General features: G+C 39.8%; 1 protein-coding gene across 1 annotated transcript in view; it reads right to left on the bottom strand.

Moving 5' to 3' along the window:
• LOC121385067 (poly(rC)-binding protein 2-like) overlaps nucleotides 1–19744 on the bottom strand; it is a 333206-nt gene that overhangs the window by 56037 nt on the left and 257425 nt on the right. The gene's annotated exons all lie outside the window — the stretch shown is intronic.

Raw genomic sequence — 19744 nt, 5'->3', positions numbered from 1 at the left:
ATTCAGTGCAAGCTTAAGCTATATACCTGACCGGACAATAAACTCGCTACAGGTGAGAGCCGGTACCGGGCTGCGAACACTGTTCCTACCAGCTTTATGTCTGATGGCTTAACCATGACACAACTGAGGCCGATTCAGTGCAAGCTTAAGCTATATACCTGACCCGACAATAAACTCGCTACAGGTTAGAGCCGGTACCGGGCTGCGAACACTGTTCCTACCAGCTTTATGTCTGATGGCTTAACCACGACACCACCGAGGCCGATTCAGTGCAAGCTGAGGCTATAAACCTAACCCAACCATAAACTTGCTATAGGTGGGAGCCGGTACCGGGTTGCGAACCATGTACCTACCAGCCTTTATGTCTGATGGCTTAACCAGTACACCAATGAAGCCAATTTCATTTCAACTTATTTCCGTGCTTATATCCAATTAAGGTTTAAGCACGCTGTCCTGGGCACACACCTCAGCTATCTGGGCTGTCTGTCCAGGACATTGGATTAGTTGGTTAGTGAGAGAAAACAGGGTGTAGTGGCCTTATACCTACCCTTTGAGTGTAGGCTATATCAGGGCTTCTAGAAATTGTTTTTTAAAACTACTAAATGTAGCCATAGGATCAGTGATTAAAAAATGTACTAGCCAAGATTACATATTCACTAGCCCTACTTTACTTTAGTTAATAAAATTTTACTAAATAATAGTAACAATCAGATATGTCACCTAAAGGAGACAGAGCTTAAAAAACACTAACACTGGAGGTTGGGGTGGGGTCAGGATATTCATATTTACAAAATAGACTTAACTGCAACATTTGACAATTTTGTTTTTCACTAGCTATCGGGCAGTATAGTTATTTACTAGCCCAACATTGAATATCACTAGCAATGGGAGTGGGGCTACCATAATTTAGAAGCCCTGGCTATATACACCTAACTCGAGCACTATACCATGGCGTAATTAATACAATATATTCACAGACACTGACAACCTACTGCTGACCAACTAGCACGGTGATCAGTTTTCGGCAATGGGAACGTTTCTGTCGCCATCAATCAATTTGCTCTGATTACTCGGGACAATATTCCAAGCTTTTCCGGTCCATTGCAAACATCCCCACAGAGCCAAGTAAACATAAGTCATACTCGGAAGCATATTTGTCCATAAATTACTTGAAATCATATCCCACCCAGTGCCCACCGTTATGTGGAAAACGCATCAATTTCCCTGATTGCACTGTCAGTAGCAATTAGCAATATCAGTCATATTAAGCATATGTCTCAAGTCGTTTTGACACATTACTTATTTCAGAGCATATGGCGAGTTGGGCCTTATATTTCACTGATGAGAGAAAAGAATCCAGTTTGATAAAGGGACGGTATGTAGCCCAGTGGTAAAGCACTCGCTTGACGCACTGTCGGTCTAGGATCGATTCCCGTCAGAGAGCCTATCGATCTATTTCTCATTCCAGCTGGTATATCAAAGACTGTGGTATGTGCTATTCTGTCTATGGGATAGTGCATATAAAAGATCCTTTGTTACTAATGGAAAAATGTAGCGAGTTTCCTCTCTTAAGATTATATGTCAAAATTACCAAATGTTTGACATTTCAAATTACAGATGCAGTAGAGACAGAGAGAGAGAGAGAGAGAGAGAGAGAGAGAGAGAGAGAGAGAGAGAGAGAGAGAGAGAGAGAGAGAGAGAGACAGAGAGACAGAGAGACAGACAGACAGAGACAGACACACAGAGAGAGACAGAGACACACAGAGAGAGACAGAGACGCAGACAGACAAAGTGAGAGAGGGAGACAGAAAGAGAGACATACACACACTTATTAGTATACTTTTAAATACTGTAGCTTCTCTATTTAAAAGTTGCACCCCCACCCATCAAAATACTTTAGATGCCCTTTTTAAATGCTGCATCCTCTCTAGAAAACCCCCGATGCCATATGTTAATTGAGACAAAATAGCTGTCGTTCAAAACGTGCTGATATTGTTCAACAATGTTTTTCTCCTAGCCCTAAGAAAAATAAATTACAGGCATGTTAGTTTTACTTGGGTGTGGATCGAGCAACATAGCCAAAAATAACAACCAAGGCATGTTAATATGTAAGAGAAGTTAACATGTATGCATATGAGGAATAATTCCTTGTATTGCACATATTAAATACACAAACAAACAACAATATATACCGATGAAAACAAATAAGGGGAACACCTGGTGCAGTGAAACCTCCTCTAAACTGTCTGGTTTTGAGGTAATTCCAGTTTACAGAGGGTCCAGTTTTGTGAGGTTTCACTGTATTTGATGCCAAACTGGCTAGAATGAGAAATAGTCCAATGGGCTCACCAAGAGCTAGGGATCGATCCTATAGACTGACCACGCATTAAGCGAGTGTTGTTTGGGCCAATGCTGTTGAAGTTTGTTTTGTTTACCGACACCACTAAACCACATTGATTTATTAATTATCGGCTACTGGGATGTCAAACATTTGGTAATGACATATAGTCTTTAGAGGAAAGCTTTTACATTTTTACACACACAAGACAGCATATATACACTGTACCATTGATACACCATTTGCAGGACACTGGTTAAGATGGGAAAAAAAATGGTAATTTTGATCAGTAGTAGAGAGGAAACCTGCTACATGTTTTCATTAGTAGCAAGGGATCTTTTACCTGCACCATTCCACAGACAGGATATCACGTACCACGGCCTTTGATATACCAGTCGTGGTGAACTGGCTGGAACGAAAGATAGCCCACTGGGCACTACTGACGGGGATCGATCCTAGACCGACTGTGCATTAATTCTGACTCTTCGTCATTAGAGGAAACCCGCTACATTTTTCCATTAGTAGCAAGGGATATTTTATATGCAACATCCCACAGACAGGATAGCACTTACCACAGCCTTTGATGTAACAGCTGTGCATGCACTTTACATCCTGCCCCTTTGGGCCAATGAATGCATGCATATGGTTCATTCATTTCAACTTATTTTCGTGCTTATGTCCAATTATGGTTCAAGCACACTATCCTGGGCACACACCTTAGCTATCTGGGCTGTCAGTCCAGGACAGTGGGCTAGTTGTTAGTTTGTTAGTGGTTAGTGAGAGAGAAGAGGGTGTAGTGGTCTTACACCTACCTACTGAGCCCTTAAGAACTCGCTCTGGGTTGGAGCCGGTACCGGGCTGCGAACCCTACCAGCCTGTAGTCCGATGGCTTAACCACTGCACCAACACTGTGCCACAATTTGGCTGAGCTCTGTTTATCTTCTGGATGAAAACCTGACATATTCTAACAACTAATTTCAAGCCTGACAACTTCACTAGTGTCTTATCTTCGTATTGCCGACAATAAGCTGTTGGTTTTACGCATTATCCATGAACCCGGCTAGTGCAAGGAAAATGTAGCGTAAAAAACGAAGACCACCGATTGAGCGCACTTGCTAACCAATGAACCAATGCTTTTTGGTCCTTCATTCCACTGCCTCTCTGGCTGGAGCAAGTAATAAAATCTGACATGGAAAATTTACAAAATGGCTCCCTGTCGAAAAGGTAATGAGGAGCCTAAAAGCGCAGATTTTCATGAGCAAATCATCGTGTTAATGCGGGCTATCGATTCCAGACAATTTAATGAATCAGTGAAGCGCGAGATTGAAGTCCACAGTGCCATAATCCGCGGTAATGAAATCATGCCACAGTTTCAAATTAACTTACATGCAGTGGTGACATAATGCACTGCCGGTGTCCACTGGAATAGTTACCCCTTTAAAAAAAGTCCATCTCTTTTGATGACATAGATGTCAATGATTGTGAAAATAAAAGAATATTTAACAAAATATGGAATCACACCAGTTACAAATTAATTACATGCAGTGGTGACATAATACACTGCCGGTGTCCACTGGAATAGTTACCCCTTTAAAAAAAGTCCATCTCTTTTGATGTGTTAGATGTCAATGATTGTGAAATAAAAGAATATTTAACAAAATATGGAATCACACCAGTTACAAATTAACTCACATGCAGTGGTGACATATTGCACTGCTTGTGTCCACTGGAATAGTTACCCCATAACAAAGTGTCCATCTCTCTTTGTATTTAACTACACACATATATATTTTGTCAATAAACATGTAACAAAAGGATATTTAACAGAATATGAACTTAAAGGGCTCAGATTTTACAGTGGAAAAGTATAGAGGCCCACTTTCTATATGTTATGACCATATAATATGACACTATATGGAAAAGTATAGAGGCCCACTTTCTATATGTTATGACCATATAATATGACACTATATGGAAAAGTATAGAGGCCCACTTTCTATATGTTATGACCATATAATATGACACTATATGGAAAAGTATAGAGGCCCACTTTCTATATGTTATGACCATATAATATGACACTATATGGAAAAGTATAGAGGCCCACTTTCTATATGTTATTACCGGTACCATATAATATGACACTATATGGAAAAGTATAGAGGCCCACTTTCTATATGTTATGACCATATAATATGACACTATATGGAAAAGTATAGAGGCCCACTTTTTATATGTTATTACCATATAATATGACACTATATGGAAAAGTATAGAGGCCCACTTTCTATATGTTATGAGCATATAATATGACACTATATGGAAAAGTATAGAGGCCCACTTTCTATATGTTATTACCATATAATATGACACTATATGGAAAAGTATAGAGGCCCACTTTCTATATGTTATGACCATATAATATGACACTATATGGAAAAGTATAGAGGCCCACTTTCTATATGTTATTATCATATAATATGACACTATATGGAAAAGTACTGAGGCCCACTTTCTATATGTTATCACCATATAATATGACACTATATGGAGATGGGACCAATGTTATAAAGGTGGGAGGGTGATATAGTGACCAATGTTATAAAGGTGGGAGGGTGATATAGTGACCAATGTTATAAAGGTGGGAGGGTGATATAGTGACCAATGTTATAAAGGTGGGAGGGTGATATAGTGACCAATGTTATAAAGGTGGGATGGTGATATAGTGACCAATGTTATAAAGGTGGGAGGGTATAGTGAATGATATGATACATTCAAATACACAGTGAAACGTCTCAAAACCGGACCCTCCGTAAACCGGAATTCCCTCAAAACTGGACGTTTTTCATGGTCCCTTTTAAAATATCCATGTAGAAGAGAACCTCTCTAAACTGGATAACTCTTTTAACCAGCCTTTGTACTTGGAATTGAGGGTGTCCGGTTTAGAGGATTTTCACTGTATATACTGTTTATGTTGTTTCAAACACACCTAATCCCCAAGAAATGAATACAATACCTATTTGTAATTAAGATAGGTTTTTAAAATGATCTTATACCCATTCAAGGTTGTTTTTTTCTTCTTGTTGTTGTTGTTGTTGTTCATTATGGGTTTTTTAAATTATTTGTATTTGTTTTCCTTTTTTTTTCTTTCTTTTTTTTGGGGGGGAGGGGCTTTTTGCTTTTATTTTTGTGTGTTTTGGGGTGTGGGGTTTTTTTTTGGGGGGGGGGGGCATACTAGTTACTAAGTAGGTACATCGTTTTTGTGTGTGACATACACCAGAACTTTACTGTACATGCCTTCATTCATACACACATGTACGTAGATCTGCAGTGTTTAAAAACTAATTAATTTTATTTGTTTTCCTTTTTTTTTGGGGGGGGGGGGGGGGGGGCCTTTTTGTTTTTGTTTTTGTGTGTTTTGGGGTGTGGGTTTTTGTAGGGGCTTTTTTTTGGGGGGGGGGGGCATACTAGTTACTAAGTAGGTAGATAGTTTTTGTGTGTGACGTACACCAGAACTTTACTGTACATGCCTTCATTCATACACACATGTACGTAGATCTGCAGTGTTTAAAAACTCCCCTATATACTCCTTCATGCGATCAGTTATGAGACTGCCTTGCCAATAAATTGTTCAATTACGTAACCAATCTTTCCCCCATTACTCGACTGACAGATCTGCACCGATCTTATCTTGCTCTCTCACACCTCAGCGGGAATTCTTTCTCCTAGACAGCCTCGCAGAGTTAAGCATGGCAGAAACTGCTACACAGAAAAAACAACCAAAAAAACTTCAACCGGTAAAATTTTCATCTAAGGTATGCAAATTGCTCATCATAAAAACAGAGATCTGTCAAAAGAATGCATTACTGAAACATGTGTGTGTAAAAATTATGGGCGTTTTTCTACTTGTTTTGTCTGGGGTCATGAGAACATTTAAAAAAATTGTCTTTAACAATTATCTGTATTAGCAAAGCAAATATTTGTCATATTGAATCTTGCTCAGATATGAAACAGTGATCGCCTCAGGTGCTTGGGTCAGAGGTATCGAACCATCTGACCACTGGCGTAGGAATGGGGGGGGGGGGGGAGGGAGAAGGGGGCATGTGCCCCTCCTAGCTTTATAATAGTGTAAAAGTGTGTAAATATAAAAGTGCGCCCCCACTTTTTGGCACCTTCCTACACTCGTGAATTCTCAGTTCTCCCAAATTTTTTCTTCTGGTTTTGCCTGGTATATAGCAAACGCCATGGTACAGGTATGTGCTGTTCCCACTGACCCCATTAAAAAGCAATAGCATATGTTACAGTACTTAGCAGGTTTTTTTATATTTAACTTCCTAAACCAAGTGTCACAATTACCACAGACTTATAGCTAATGATTAAACAATTCTTATTTTCTTATGACACCACTGATTGATTAACCATTGGCTTACTGGATGTCAAACATTTGATAATTCTAACATATAGTCTTAGAGAGGAAACCGCTACATTTTTCCATTAGTAGCCAAGGATCTTTCATATGCACCATCCTACAGACAGGATAGCACATACCATTGCCGTTGATATACCAGTCATGGTGACTGGTTGGAATGAGAAATACATTAAGCTAAATGGGTGGCCACCAATGGGGATCGATCCTAGATTGACCGAGTTTCAAGCGAGTGCTTTACCACTGGGCTGCATATACGTGTTACAATTGTCACATACAAAACACCACCGACGGGGATCGATCCTAGGCTGACCGCGTTTCAGGTGAGTACTTTATCACAGGGCTACGTGCCGCCAAGTGTCAGAATTGCCACACACAGAAAATACACAACACCTGTAAGGCTAATAGCTAATGACAAAACAATCTGCTGACTTGTCAAAAAGCTAACATTCCTTTCTTCTGCAATACCCCGGACTGATGAGACGATTGCTTTGTGCTTGACACCCGTCACCTGCTGATCGCCAAACATGTCGACATGTCGTTAAACAAGCATTCCTTTCTTTGCTCCAGTAAAAGAGCTGGTAATAAAGGTACCATATTCGAGTATTCAAGCTTGCAGACATAAGTACATATAGTGTGTAGTTCTTGTAGAGGTGGGACGCAGCTCAGTGGTAAAGCATTCGCCTTATGCTCTGTCAGTCTTGGATCGATCCCAGTAGGTGGGCCCATTGGACATAAGTACATATAATGTATAGTTCTTGTACAGGTGGGACGCAGTTCAGTGGTAAAGCGTTCGCTTTATGCTCTGTCAGTCTTGAATCGATCCCTGTAGGTGGGCCCATTGGACTATATTTCTCGTTCCAGCCAGCACACCATGACTGGTATATCAAACACTGTGCTGTGTGCTATCCTGTCTGTGGAATGGTGCATATAAAAGATCCCTTGATACTAATAGAAAAATATAGCAGATTACCCTCTTTAAGACTGTATGTCAGAATTACCAAATGTTTGACATCAAATATAGCCAAAGATTTATAGATCAATGTGCTCTAGTGGTGTTGTTAAACAAAACAAACTTTAATTTTAAATAGTACTATTGTTATGGTTAAGTTTCTTTGTTTTGTTTAATGACTCCACTAGAGTACATTGAGTTATTAATCATCAGGTAATGGATGTCAAATATTTGGTAATTGTGACACATGGCCTTTCAGACGAAACACACTACGTTTTTTCATCAGCAGCAAGGGATCTTTTATATGCACTTTCCCAAAGATAAGACAGTATACGCTGTCTTTGATATATCAATTGTAGGACATAGGTCGAAATGGGGAGAAAAAATCGAAGAATGGAGATTTATTTTTATCCAAGCATCTCAGATGAGTGCTCTACCAACTGACCTAGACTCACACTCTTGGGCCAATGAAAAACGACACCACTAGAGCACACTGATTTGTTAATGATCATCGGCTACTGGATGTCAAACATATGGTAATTTTGACACAGTCATAGAGAGGAAACCCGCTACGTTTTTTCCATTAGTAGTAAGGGATCTTTTATATGCACCATCCCACAGACAGGATAGCACATACCACGGCCTTTGATATACCAGTCGTGGTGCACTGGCCAGAATGAGAAATAGCCCAATGAACCCACCGATGGGGATCGATCCTAGATTGACCGAGTTTCAAGCAAGTGCTTTACCACTGGGCTGCATATACGTGTTACAATTGTCACATACAAAACACCACTGACGGGGATCGATCCTAGGCTGACCGCGTTTCAGGTGAGTGCTTTATCACAGGGCTACGTGCCGCCAAGTGTCAGAATTGCCACACACAGAAAGTACACAACACCTGTAAGGCTAATAGCTAATGACAAAACAATCTGCTGACTTGTCAAAAAGCTAACATTCCTTTCTTCTGCAATACCCCGGACTGATGAGACGATTGCTTTGTGCTTGACACCCGTCACCTGCTGATCGCCAAACATGTCGACATGTCGTTAAGCAAGCATTCCTTTCTTTGCTCCAGTAAAAGAGCTGGTAATAAAGGTACCATATTCGAGTATTCAAGCTTGCAGACATAAGTACATATAGTGTGTAGTTCTTGTAGAGGTGGGACGCAGCTCAGTGGTAAAGCATTCGCCTTATGCTCTGTCAGTCTTGGATCGATCCCAGTAGGTGGGCCCATTGGACATAAGTACATATAATGTATAGTTCTTGTACAGGTGGGACGCAGTTCAGTGGTAAAGCGTTCGCTTTATGCTCTGTCAGTCTTGAATCGATCCCTGTAGGTGGGCCCATTGGACTATATTTCTCGTTCCAGCCAGCACACCATGACTGGTATATCAAACACTGTGCTGTGTGCTATCCTGTCTGTGGAATGGTGCATATAAAAGATCCCTTGATACTAATAGAAAAATATAGCAGATTACCCTCTTTAAGACTGTATGTCAGAATTACCAAATGTTTGACATCAAATATAGCCAAAGATTTATAGATCAATGTGCTCTAGTGGTGTTGTTAAACAAAACAAACTTTAATTTTAAATAGTACTATTGTTATGGTTAAGTTTCTTTGTTTTGTTTAATGACTCCACTAGAGTACATTGAGTTATTAATCATCAGGTAATGGATGTCAAATATTTGGTAATTGTGACACATGGCCTTTCAGACGAAACACACTACGTTTTTTCATCAGCAGCAAGGGATCTTTTATATGCACTTTCCCAAAGATAAGACAGTATACGCTGTCTTTGATATATCAATTGTAGGACATAGGTCGAAATGGGGAGAAAAAATCGAAGAATGGAGATTTATTTTTATCCAAGCATCTCAGATGAGTGCTCTACCAACTGACCTAGACTCACACTCTTGGGCCAATGAAAAACGACACCACTAGAGCACACTGATTTGTTAATGATCATCGGCTACTGGATGTCAAACATATGGTAATTTTGACACAGTCATAGAGAGGAAACCCGCTACGTTTTTTCCATTAGTAGTAAGGGATCTTTTATATGCACCATCCCACAGACAGGATAGCACATACCACGGCCTTTGATATACCAGTCGTGGTGCACTGGCCAGAATGAGAAATAGCCCAATGAACCCACCGATGGGGATCGATCCTAGATTGACCGAGTTTCAAGCAAGTGCTTTACCACTGGGCTGCATATACGTGTTACAATTGTCACATACAAAACACCACTGACGGGGATCGATCCTAGGCTGACCGCGTTTCAGGTGAGTGCTTTATCACAGGGCTACGTGCCGCCAAGTGTCAGAATTGCCACACACAGAAAGTACACAACACCTGTAAGGCTAATAGCTAATGACAAAACAATCTGCTGACTTGTCAAAAAGCTAACATTCCTTTCTTCTGCAATACCCCGGACTGATGAGACGATTGCTTTGTGCTTGACACCCGTCACCTGCTGATCGCCAAACATGTCGACATGTCGTTAAGCAAGCATTCCTTTCTTTGCTCCAGTAAAAGAGCTGGTAATAAAGGTACCATATTCGAGTATTCAAGCTTGCAGACATAAGTACATATAGTGTGTAGTTCTTGTAGAGGTGGGACGCAGCTCAGTGGTAAAGCATTCGCCTTATGCTCTGTCAGTCTTGGATCGATCCCAGTAGGTGGGCCCATTGGACATAAGTACATATAATGTATAGTTCTTGTACAGGTGGGACGCAGTTCAGTGGTAAAGCGTTCGCTTTATGCTCTGTCAGTCTTGAATCGATCCCTGTAGGTGGGCCCATTGGACTATATTTCTCGTTCCAGCCAGCACACCATGACTGGTATATCAAACACTGTGCTGTGTGCTATCCTGTCTGTGGAATGGTGCATATAAAAGATCCCTTGATACTAATAGAAAAATATAGCAGATTACCCTCTTTAAGACTGTATGTCAGAATTACCAAATGTTTGACATCAAATATAGCCAAAGATTTATAGATCAATGTGCTCTAGTGGTGTTGTTAAACAAAACAAACTTTAATTTTAAATAGTACTATTGTTATGGTTAAGTTTCTTTGTTTTGTTTAATGACTCCACTAGAGTACATTGAGTTATTAATCATCAGGTAATGGATGTCAAATATTTGGTAATTGTGACACATGGCCTTTCAGACGAAACACACTACGTTTTTTCATCAGCAGCAAGGGATCTTTTATATGCACTTTCCCAAAGATAAGACAGTATACGCTGTCTTTGATATATCAATTGTAGGACATAGGTCGAAATGGGGAGAAAAAATCGAAGAATGGAGATTTATTTTTATCCAAGCATCTCAGATGAGTGCTCTACCAACTGACCTAGACTCACACTCTTGGGCCAATGAAAAACGACACCACTAGAGCACACTGATTTGTTAATGATCATCGGCTACTGGATGTCAAACATATGGTAATTTTGACACAGTCATAGAGAGGAAACCCGCTACGTTTTTTCCATTAGTAGTAAGGGATCTTTTATATGCACCATCCCACAGACAGGATAGCACATACCACGGCCTTTGATATACCAGTCGTGGTGCACTGGCCAGAATGAGAAATAGCCCAATGAACCCACCGATGGGGATCGATCCTAGATTGACCGAGTTTCAAGCAAGTGCTTTACCACTGGGCTGCATATACGTGTTACAATTGTCACATACAAAACACCACTGACGGGGATCGATCCTAGGCTGACCGCGTTTCAGGTGAGTGCTTTATCACAGGGCTACGTGCCGCCAAGTGTCAGAATTGCCACACACAGAAAGTACACAACACCTGTAAGGCTAATAGCTAATGACAAAACAATCTGCTGACTTGTCAAAAAGCTAACATTCCTTTCTTCTGCAATACCCCGGACTGATGAGACGATTGCTTTGTGCTTGACACCCGTCACCTGCTGATCGCCAAACATGTCGACATGTCGTTAAGCAAGCATTCCTTTCTTTGCTCCAGTAAAAGAGCTGGTAATAAAGGTACCATATTCGAGTATTCAAGCTTGCAGACATAAGTACATATAGTGTGTAGTTCTTGTAGAGGTGGGACGCAGCTCAGTGGTAAAGCATTCGCCTTATGCTCTGTCAGTCTTGGATCGATCCCAGTAGGTGGGCCCATTGGACATAAGTACATATAATGTATAGTTCTTGTACAGGTGGGACGCAGTTCAGTGGTAAAGCGTTCGCTTTATGCTCTGTCAGTCTTGAATCGATCCCTGTAGGTGGGCCCATTGGACTATATTTCTCGTTCCAGCCAGCACACCATGACTGGTATATCAAACACTGTGCTGTGTGCTATCCTGTCTGTGGAATGGTGCATATAAAAGATCCCTTGATACTAATAGAAAAATATAGCAGATTACCCTCTTTAAGACTGTATGTCAGAATTACCAAATGTTTGACATCAAATATAGCCAAAGATTTATAGATCAATGTGCTCTAGTGGTGTTGTTAAACAAAACAAACTTTAATTTTAAATAGTACTATTGTTATGGTTAAGTTTCTTTGTTTTGTTTAATGACTCCACTAGAGTACATTGAGTTATTAATCATCAGGTAATGGATGTCAAATATTTGGTAATTGTGACACATGGCCTTTCAGACGAAACACACTACGTTTTTTCATCAGCAGCAAGGGATCTTTTATATGCACTTTCCCAAAGATAAGACAGTATACGCTGTCTTTGATATATCAATTGTAGGACATAGGTCGAAATGGGGAGAAAAAATCGAAGAATGGAGATTTATTTTTATCCAAGCATCTCAGATGAGTGCTCTACCAACTGACCTAGACTCACACTCTTGGGCCAATGAAAAACGACACAACTAGAGCACACTGATTTGTTAATGATCATCGGCTATTGGATGTCAAACATATGGTAATCTTGACACAGTCATAGAGAGGAAACCCGCTACGTTTTTTCCATTAGTAGTAAGGGATCTTTTATATGCACCATCCCACAGACAGGATAGCACATACCACGGCCTTTGATATACCAGTCGTGGTGCACTGGCAGGAATGAGAAATAGCCCAATGAACCCACCGATGGGGATCGATCCTAGACCGACCACGCATCAGGCATGCGCTATACCACTGGGCTGTGTCTCTTGGGTCAATGAATGCGTGCTACATATTTCCATTAGCAGCAAGGGAGGTTTTATATGCACTTTCCCACAGACAGACAGCACATACCACTGCCTTTAATATACCAGTTGTGGGGACACTGGCAGAAAAAGGAAAAAAAAAAAACTGTATTAGATAATAGGTCCTTCATAGAGATTCGATCCCACAGCCACAAAACCTCAGGCCAGTGCTTACTGAAATAATAAATAATTAGCTGAAAATTGTCGGGTTGGGTTAGAGTTTGCACATAAGAGTTATCAAAATAATTTGTGTATCATTGACTGGTTTTATTTAAATTATTGTAAATCTCCATGACAGTCAAATTTGATCTGTAACAGTACATGATAAAGTTATACACAAAATCACAGATCTCTGTATAACTTGAGGCATTGCAGTAAAATGTGGGACATCTGACAGACAGATGGACAGAGAGATGAACAGAGAGATGAACAGACAGACAGACAGACAGACAGACAGACAGACAGACAGACACACAGACACACAGACAGACAGAATGATGGAGATGAAACCTATAGTCCCCTCCAATTGGACAGGTAAAGGCATAATAAAAAAATAAAAATAAAAAACTTTTTTGATTTTGTGGACTGATAAAATGCTTTCCATATGACTAATTTTCTTGCACCTTGTTAATCCAAAACCAAGAAAAACTGATTTTTCTTTTGTTTTAAAAGTCAGTTCCATTTTCCTTGTTTCTTTGTTCAGTTCAGTGTCAATAGACCTGCATGTGGCAGGAACGCCTCTACTTTGGAAAGATATCCGTTGGAACAACATTCTAGCCACTGACAGCCAAAAGGATGCGCCGACAGATATACCAAACTGAAAATGTCATAGCAATTTCGGCTCCAAAACAGTTGGTAAACGTGAAATCCTGCCTATGTTGGTATGTTTACTAACGCAACACAAAGTTTTCCCAACTGCAGCGTGTTTTTGAGATCTGAATCAAGGTATTTTGGAGCCCTGCACAAAAATGCTGCCCTGCATACATTGGGTGTTAATGGAGGGAAAGGTTGGAGGGTTTTTTTTTAAAGAATGTTATTGTAATGCAAGACCAGACTGTTGAGGAGGTTTATGAATACAGGTAAACAATACTAACTGAAGCTGGCAAGCTACTTTATAAATGTACTTGGCACAGAGTGTGAATATTATTGAATCTCAATGGCTCTAAAGTGCTTTTGGGGCCAATTTTAAAACCACTTTTCTGTTACTTTTAAAAGCATAGAAATAAGCTGAGAATAGTCATTTAGGAGTGAGAAGTGGGTGGGTGGGTTTGAGTGAGTGAGTGAGTCAGTCAGTGAGTCAGTGAGTGAAAGAAAGGAAGAAAGAATGAATCAATGAATCAATGAATGGATAAATTGCCTGTTTTTAAAATATAGTTGTTCAGCTTTTTCTCCCAACTTACACTGATTTAATCAAAGTTTGTTTTGTTTAACGACACCACTAGAGCACATTGATTTAATAATCATCGGCTATTGGATGTCAAACATTTGGTAATTTTGACACCACTAAAACAGTCTTAGAGAGGAAACCTGCTATAATTTTCATTAGTAGCAAGGGATCTTTTATAGGCACAATCCTACAAACAGGATAGCCCATATGGATAGCCCATAGAGAAATAGCCCATATGGACCCAATGGCGGGGATCAATCCTGGACCGACCGTGCATCAAGTGATCACTTTGCCACTGGGCTACATTTTGGTTTAACTAATTACACCTGCTTAATCTGCCTGGAGTACGCCCATTTGACACTAAATTACCACAGACAGGATAACACATACCACAATCTTTGAAATACCAGTTGTGGAGCACTGGCTAGTGAAAGAAACAGCCCAACAGGCCCACCAATGAGGATCGATCCTAGATTGACTGGTTATCTGGCAAGCATACATGTGCCACAAAGAAGTCTGCAATAAACATGGCCGGAGTACATCCACTTTACAACAAAAAAGTATTCAATATTAACAATGCACTCTCCTGTTATATCAACTTCAGTTTAATAGTCGCCACTACAAAGCTGTATGTCTGCCATAAAATAATCACAATGAAAACAGCAAACTTCTTGTAGTTCTGCAGATTTATTTCTGGATTTTGGTCAACCAAATGGAAAGATAACTGTAATCTGTGGCCATGCAGCAATGGTGCCATATATACATGTTGAGTATAACCAGTCTATTTTTCTATCCATCAATCAATCAACCATTTGACTGGTGCTTACATCCACTGAAGGTCCAAGCATGACTGTCTTGGGCACATTCTCCGAGATTCCCTGGTGGATGTATCCAAGGCAGGGGTGTTGGTGGGGTAATAAGGCTATGGAATTTACAATATTATTTTTTTAATGCATCATAATAACTAAATTTACCAGTTGAATTTAAAGAAAACAAACATAAAACCCCCCAAATTGTTTGTGTCAGGCCTAAATATGAAATTAATTAGTTGCAAATAGTCTATTTTTCTATCAAGTAGCAGTTGAGTATAATCAGTCTAGTAGCAGTCGAGTATAACCAGTCTATTTTTCTATTAAGTAGCAGTCAAGTATAACCAGTCTATTTTTCTATCAAGTAGCAGTTGAGTATAATCAGTCTATTTTTCTATCAAGTAGCACTCGAATATAACCAGTCTATTTTTCTATCTAGTAGCAGTCGAGTATAACCAGTCTATTTTTCCATCAAGTAGCAGTCAAGTATAACCAGTCTATTTTTCTATCAAGTAGCAGTTGAGTATAATCAGTCTAGTAGCAGTCGAGTATAACCAGTCTATTTTTCTATTAAGTAGCAGTCAAGTATAACCAGTCTATTTTTCTATCTAGTAGCAGTCGAGTATAACCAGTCTATTTTTCCATCAAGTAGCAATCAAGTATAACCAGTCTATTTTTCTATCAAGTAGCAGTCGAGTATAACCAGTCTATTTTTCTATCAAGTAGCAGTCGAGTATAACCAGTCTATTTTCCTATCAAGTAGCAGTCTAGATTTCTATACTGAGCTATTCAAGAGATTCCTGCACTGTACATAGACAGAGGAATGGCTCTTATTGAAATCATTATACCTGTCCCCTGGATTTTTAAAGTCAGTGTGAGAAAGGTCACCACACACCATGAGAAGTGACTGAACCAGGCTAATATTTATCTAACCCCATGGTTCCTTAATTCCATTTCTCTTTGTTCCTTTGAGAAAACAATGATTGCCTTAAAAAACAAAGAGTTGCAATGCCACTGCAGCTTCTCCAACTGAGCACGGAACAGTTACCTGGATCAGAAGAAATTTGTCAAATGTGCTTGACTCCTATATGTAAAAGTGCAGCCATTATGCAGACAAACGACCTTGACCCCTACATGTAGACTAGGTTTAGGTAAACGTGCACCCCTGATACACGCCTGGTCTAGGATGTATCCCAATCAGTGGGCTCATTAGACTATTTCTTGTTCAAAGTCAGTGCACCATGATTGGTGTATCAAAGATCAATGGTGTGTGCTATCCTGTATGAGGGATGGTGCATATATATAAAACATCCCTTGCTATTAATAGAAAAATATAGCAGGTTTCATCTCTAAGACTATATGTCAAAATGACCAAATCCAATAAACGATGATTAATAAATCAATGTGTTCTAGTGGTGTTGTTAAACTTAAACATTGAATTTTGAATTTATATGTGAAGTTATTTTGTCTGAATACAGAAAAATGGGAAAGATATTTTGCTGTCCAACCGAAGGCCCCTTAAATATTGCTTGTTTGTTTTAACAAATATATTTCGTTATGATAATTACAGATGGGGAGGCAATTGTTTTACAGCTAGGACAATTTCATATTGAGAGGTAACATAGAAAGAAAGAAGGAAATGTTTTATTTAATGACACACTCAACACATTTTATTTATGGTTATATTGCATCAGACATATGGTTCAGGACCACACAGGTATTGAGAGGAAATCTACTGTTGCCACTTCATGGGCTATTCTTTTTGATTAGCAGCAAGGGATCTTTTATATGCACCATCCCACAGACAAGATAGCACATACCACGGCCTTTGATATACCAGTCGAGGTGCACTGGCTGGAATGAGAAATAGCCCAATGGGCCCACCGACAGGATCGATCCCACACCGACCACGCATCGAGTGGTAACATAGGGCTGTGATGGAAGGAGAGGTACAAACCCAATATCTACCAACCTTAAGACCATGCAGTATGTCTTAACCTGGGTCCTGTTCCACAAGGCAATCTTAGAGCTAAGATCACCTTAAGTGTATAAGATAGTTGTACACTTACGGTGATCTTAGAGCTAAGATTGCTTGATGAAATTGGGCCTTGGACCCTAAAATGATAACGTTAATAGTTTCATTTGTTTATAACGACACCACTAGAGCATAATGATTTATTAATCACTGGCTACTGGATTTCAAACATTTGGTAATTTCGATATATAGTCTCAAGACAGGAAACCTGCAACATTTTTCCATTAGTAGCAAGGATCTTTTGTAAGCTCTTTACCAACAGACAGGACATACCACAACGTTTGCTATACATGTACCAGTTGTGATGCACTGGCTGGGATTGGGGGAAAAAACCTAATCAGATAATGTGTTAGTGTCCACTGAGGTGATTCGATCCCATGACGCAAAGCACCCTCAGGCCATGTGAACTAGATCCCAATGTCAGTAGAGCTAGTATATACAACGAATCATTAGCAGAGAACTTTGACATCATTAAGCTTTTCTCTTTTAATTAAGCACACAAATAGATGCGAGCTAGTAGAGGAAAAGCTCTCACAAAGCCTATAGACAAGTCAGAAGCTGCTTGCGACCACAAACTGCAAGATCTTTAATGTCAGACATGCGAAGTGCTGCCACAAAACTGTAACCTGTCCACTAATGATGTACTTTGCTGAACAATGCCACAAGACATGCTTTCAGCCATTGCTATATTCTGCTAAGGTTTTCCCTCCCAAGTTTCAATAGCACTAATTAATTCTCTTTTATGTGTTACAAGAGGGGATGGAAACGTGCTGAGGGTCAAAACCCCCGCTAGCCATCCAGTCTAATTACGACTATCTCTGGTGGTGTATGAGCTTTGAAAATGTGTTTGACACTATTTATGCACAAAAACTATTTCGACTCCAGCATGAATCTACAGCTTTGAGCTCCATCGAACACTTTTTAAAGATCTTTATGAATATGACTAAATTAATGCATTGTAGGTGTTGAGAGAAATACATGTAAGAGAGAAAATATTTAGATTATAAACATGTATGTATAAGTATTTCTCAATTTGTTAAAATTAAGACATTCTGGGTGTTACATAGAAGAGAAAGTTAAGAGAAAATATTTACATTATAACCTTAGAAAATTTGGTTGTAATTTTCATTATTATTCACACTTCCCAGTTGTAACACAACTACAATGCTATGTTTCCTACACTGTATGCTGTGATGCACAAAACCCCCACTAGACCATCCCTACACATACAAAGTTATCTACCCCATTCCCATAATCTGCCTTCCTATTCCAAGTTTAAGTATTTGTTCATAAAATGCAGCAGTCACATTTGTATGCAAACCTCGAATGTAAAAATGCTCGCATGACATGTTCAAGATTAGAATCAAAACATATTTTTAACCTGGCCACTCTTGGAAGCAAGAAAAAAGTCCAGTTAGCAGGGGTATCTGGTTTAGAGAGGTTCCGTTTTGTATCGATATTACCGACCTCGGTGGTGTTGTGGTTAAGCTATCAGACACTATAGGCTGATAGGTATAGGGTTCGCAGCTTGGTACCGGCTCCCACCCAGAGCGAGTTTTAACGACTAAATGGTTAGGTGCAAGACCACTACACCCACTGTCCTGGAGAGACAGTCCAGATAACTGAGGTGTGTGCCCAGGACAGCGTGCTTGAACCTCAATCGGATATAAGCACAGAAATAAATAGATTTTTTTTTTTTTTACCCATATTTAAAAAGGGGACTGTGAAAAACGTCCGGTTTTGAGGGAATTCTGGTATACCGAGAGTCTGGTTTTGAGGGAATTCTGGTATACTGAGAGTCTGGTCTTGACAGAATTCTGGTATACCGAGAGTCTGGTTTTGAGGGAATTCTGGTATACCGAGAGTCTGGTTTTGAGGGAATTCTGGTATACCGAGAGTCTGGTTTTGAGGGAATTCTGGCATACCGAGAGTCTGGTTTTGAGGGAATTCTGGCATACCGAGAGTCTGATTTTGAGGGAATTCTGGTATACCGAGAGTCTGGTTTTGAGGGAATTCTGGCATACCGAGAGTCTGATTTTGAGGGAATTCTGGTATATCGAGAGTCTGGTTTTGAGGGAATTCTGGCATACCGAGAGTCTGGTTTTGAGGGAATTCTGGTATACCGAGAGTCTGATTTTGAGGGAATTCTGGTATACCGAGAGTCTGGTTTTGAGGGGTTTCACCGTATACGATATAAAAACTATTTGTGTTGTAACTATTAATGTTATATCGTCAAAGGTTAGTGCCAACATAACACCCGCACTGTATTTACTATTTACTCTGGATATAATCCAGAAACCTGGAGAAAACCTGCAGTTATAACATACTACACATCACTTTCATTTATGCATATACATGTACATGTATATCCCCTGCAGAGATGAAGGAGAAAGGAAAGTATGCCTGATAACAACTCAGCACTTTGTTATCTAATGAGCAGTGACCGTATGTCCCACATGCAATAAATGTGATACCTCTGCAGGTGTGACGAGAAAGGAAAAAGACCTTTACCAATGCCTCTATATCTCAAGGCTTGTTCTCACAATGTGTGTAACACCGTGACACAACAGACACAAAGTTAACATGTTCTCTGCATGTGTCAAGAGAATGGAAACT

Source organism: Gigantopelta aegis, chromosome 11, assembly GCF_016097555.1.
Source record: "Gigantopelta aegis isolate Gae_Host chromosome 11, Gae_host_genome, whole genome shotgun sequence".
Taxonomy (NCBI): Eukaryota; Metazoa; Mollusca; class Gastropoda; order Neomphalida; family Peltospiridae; genus Gigantopelta; species Gigantopelta aegis.
Note: the sequence above shows the minus strand (reverse complement) of the source record. Positions and strands in the feature narration are given on the sequence as shown.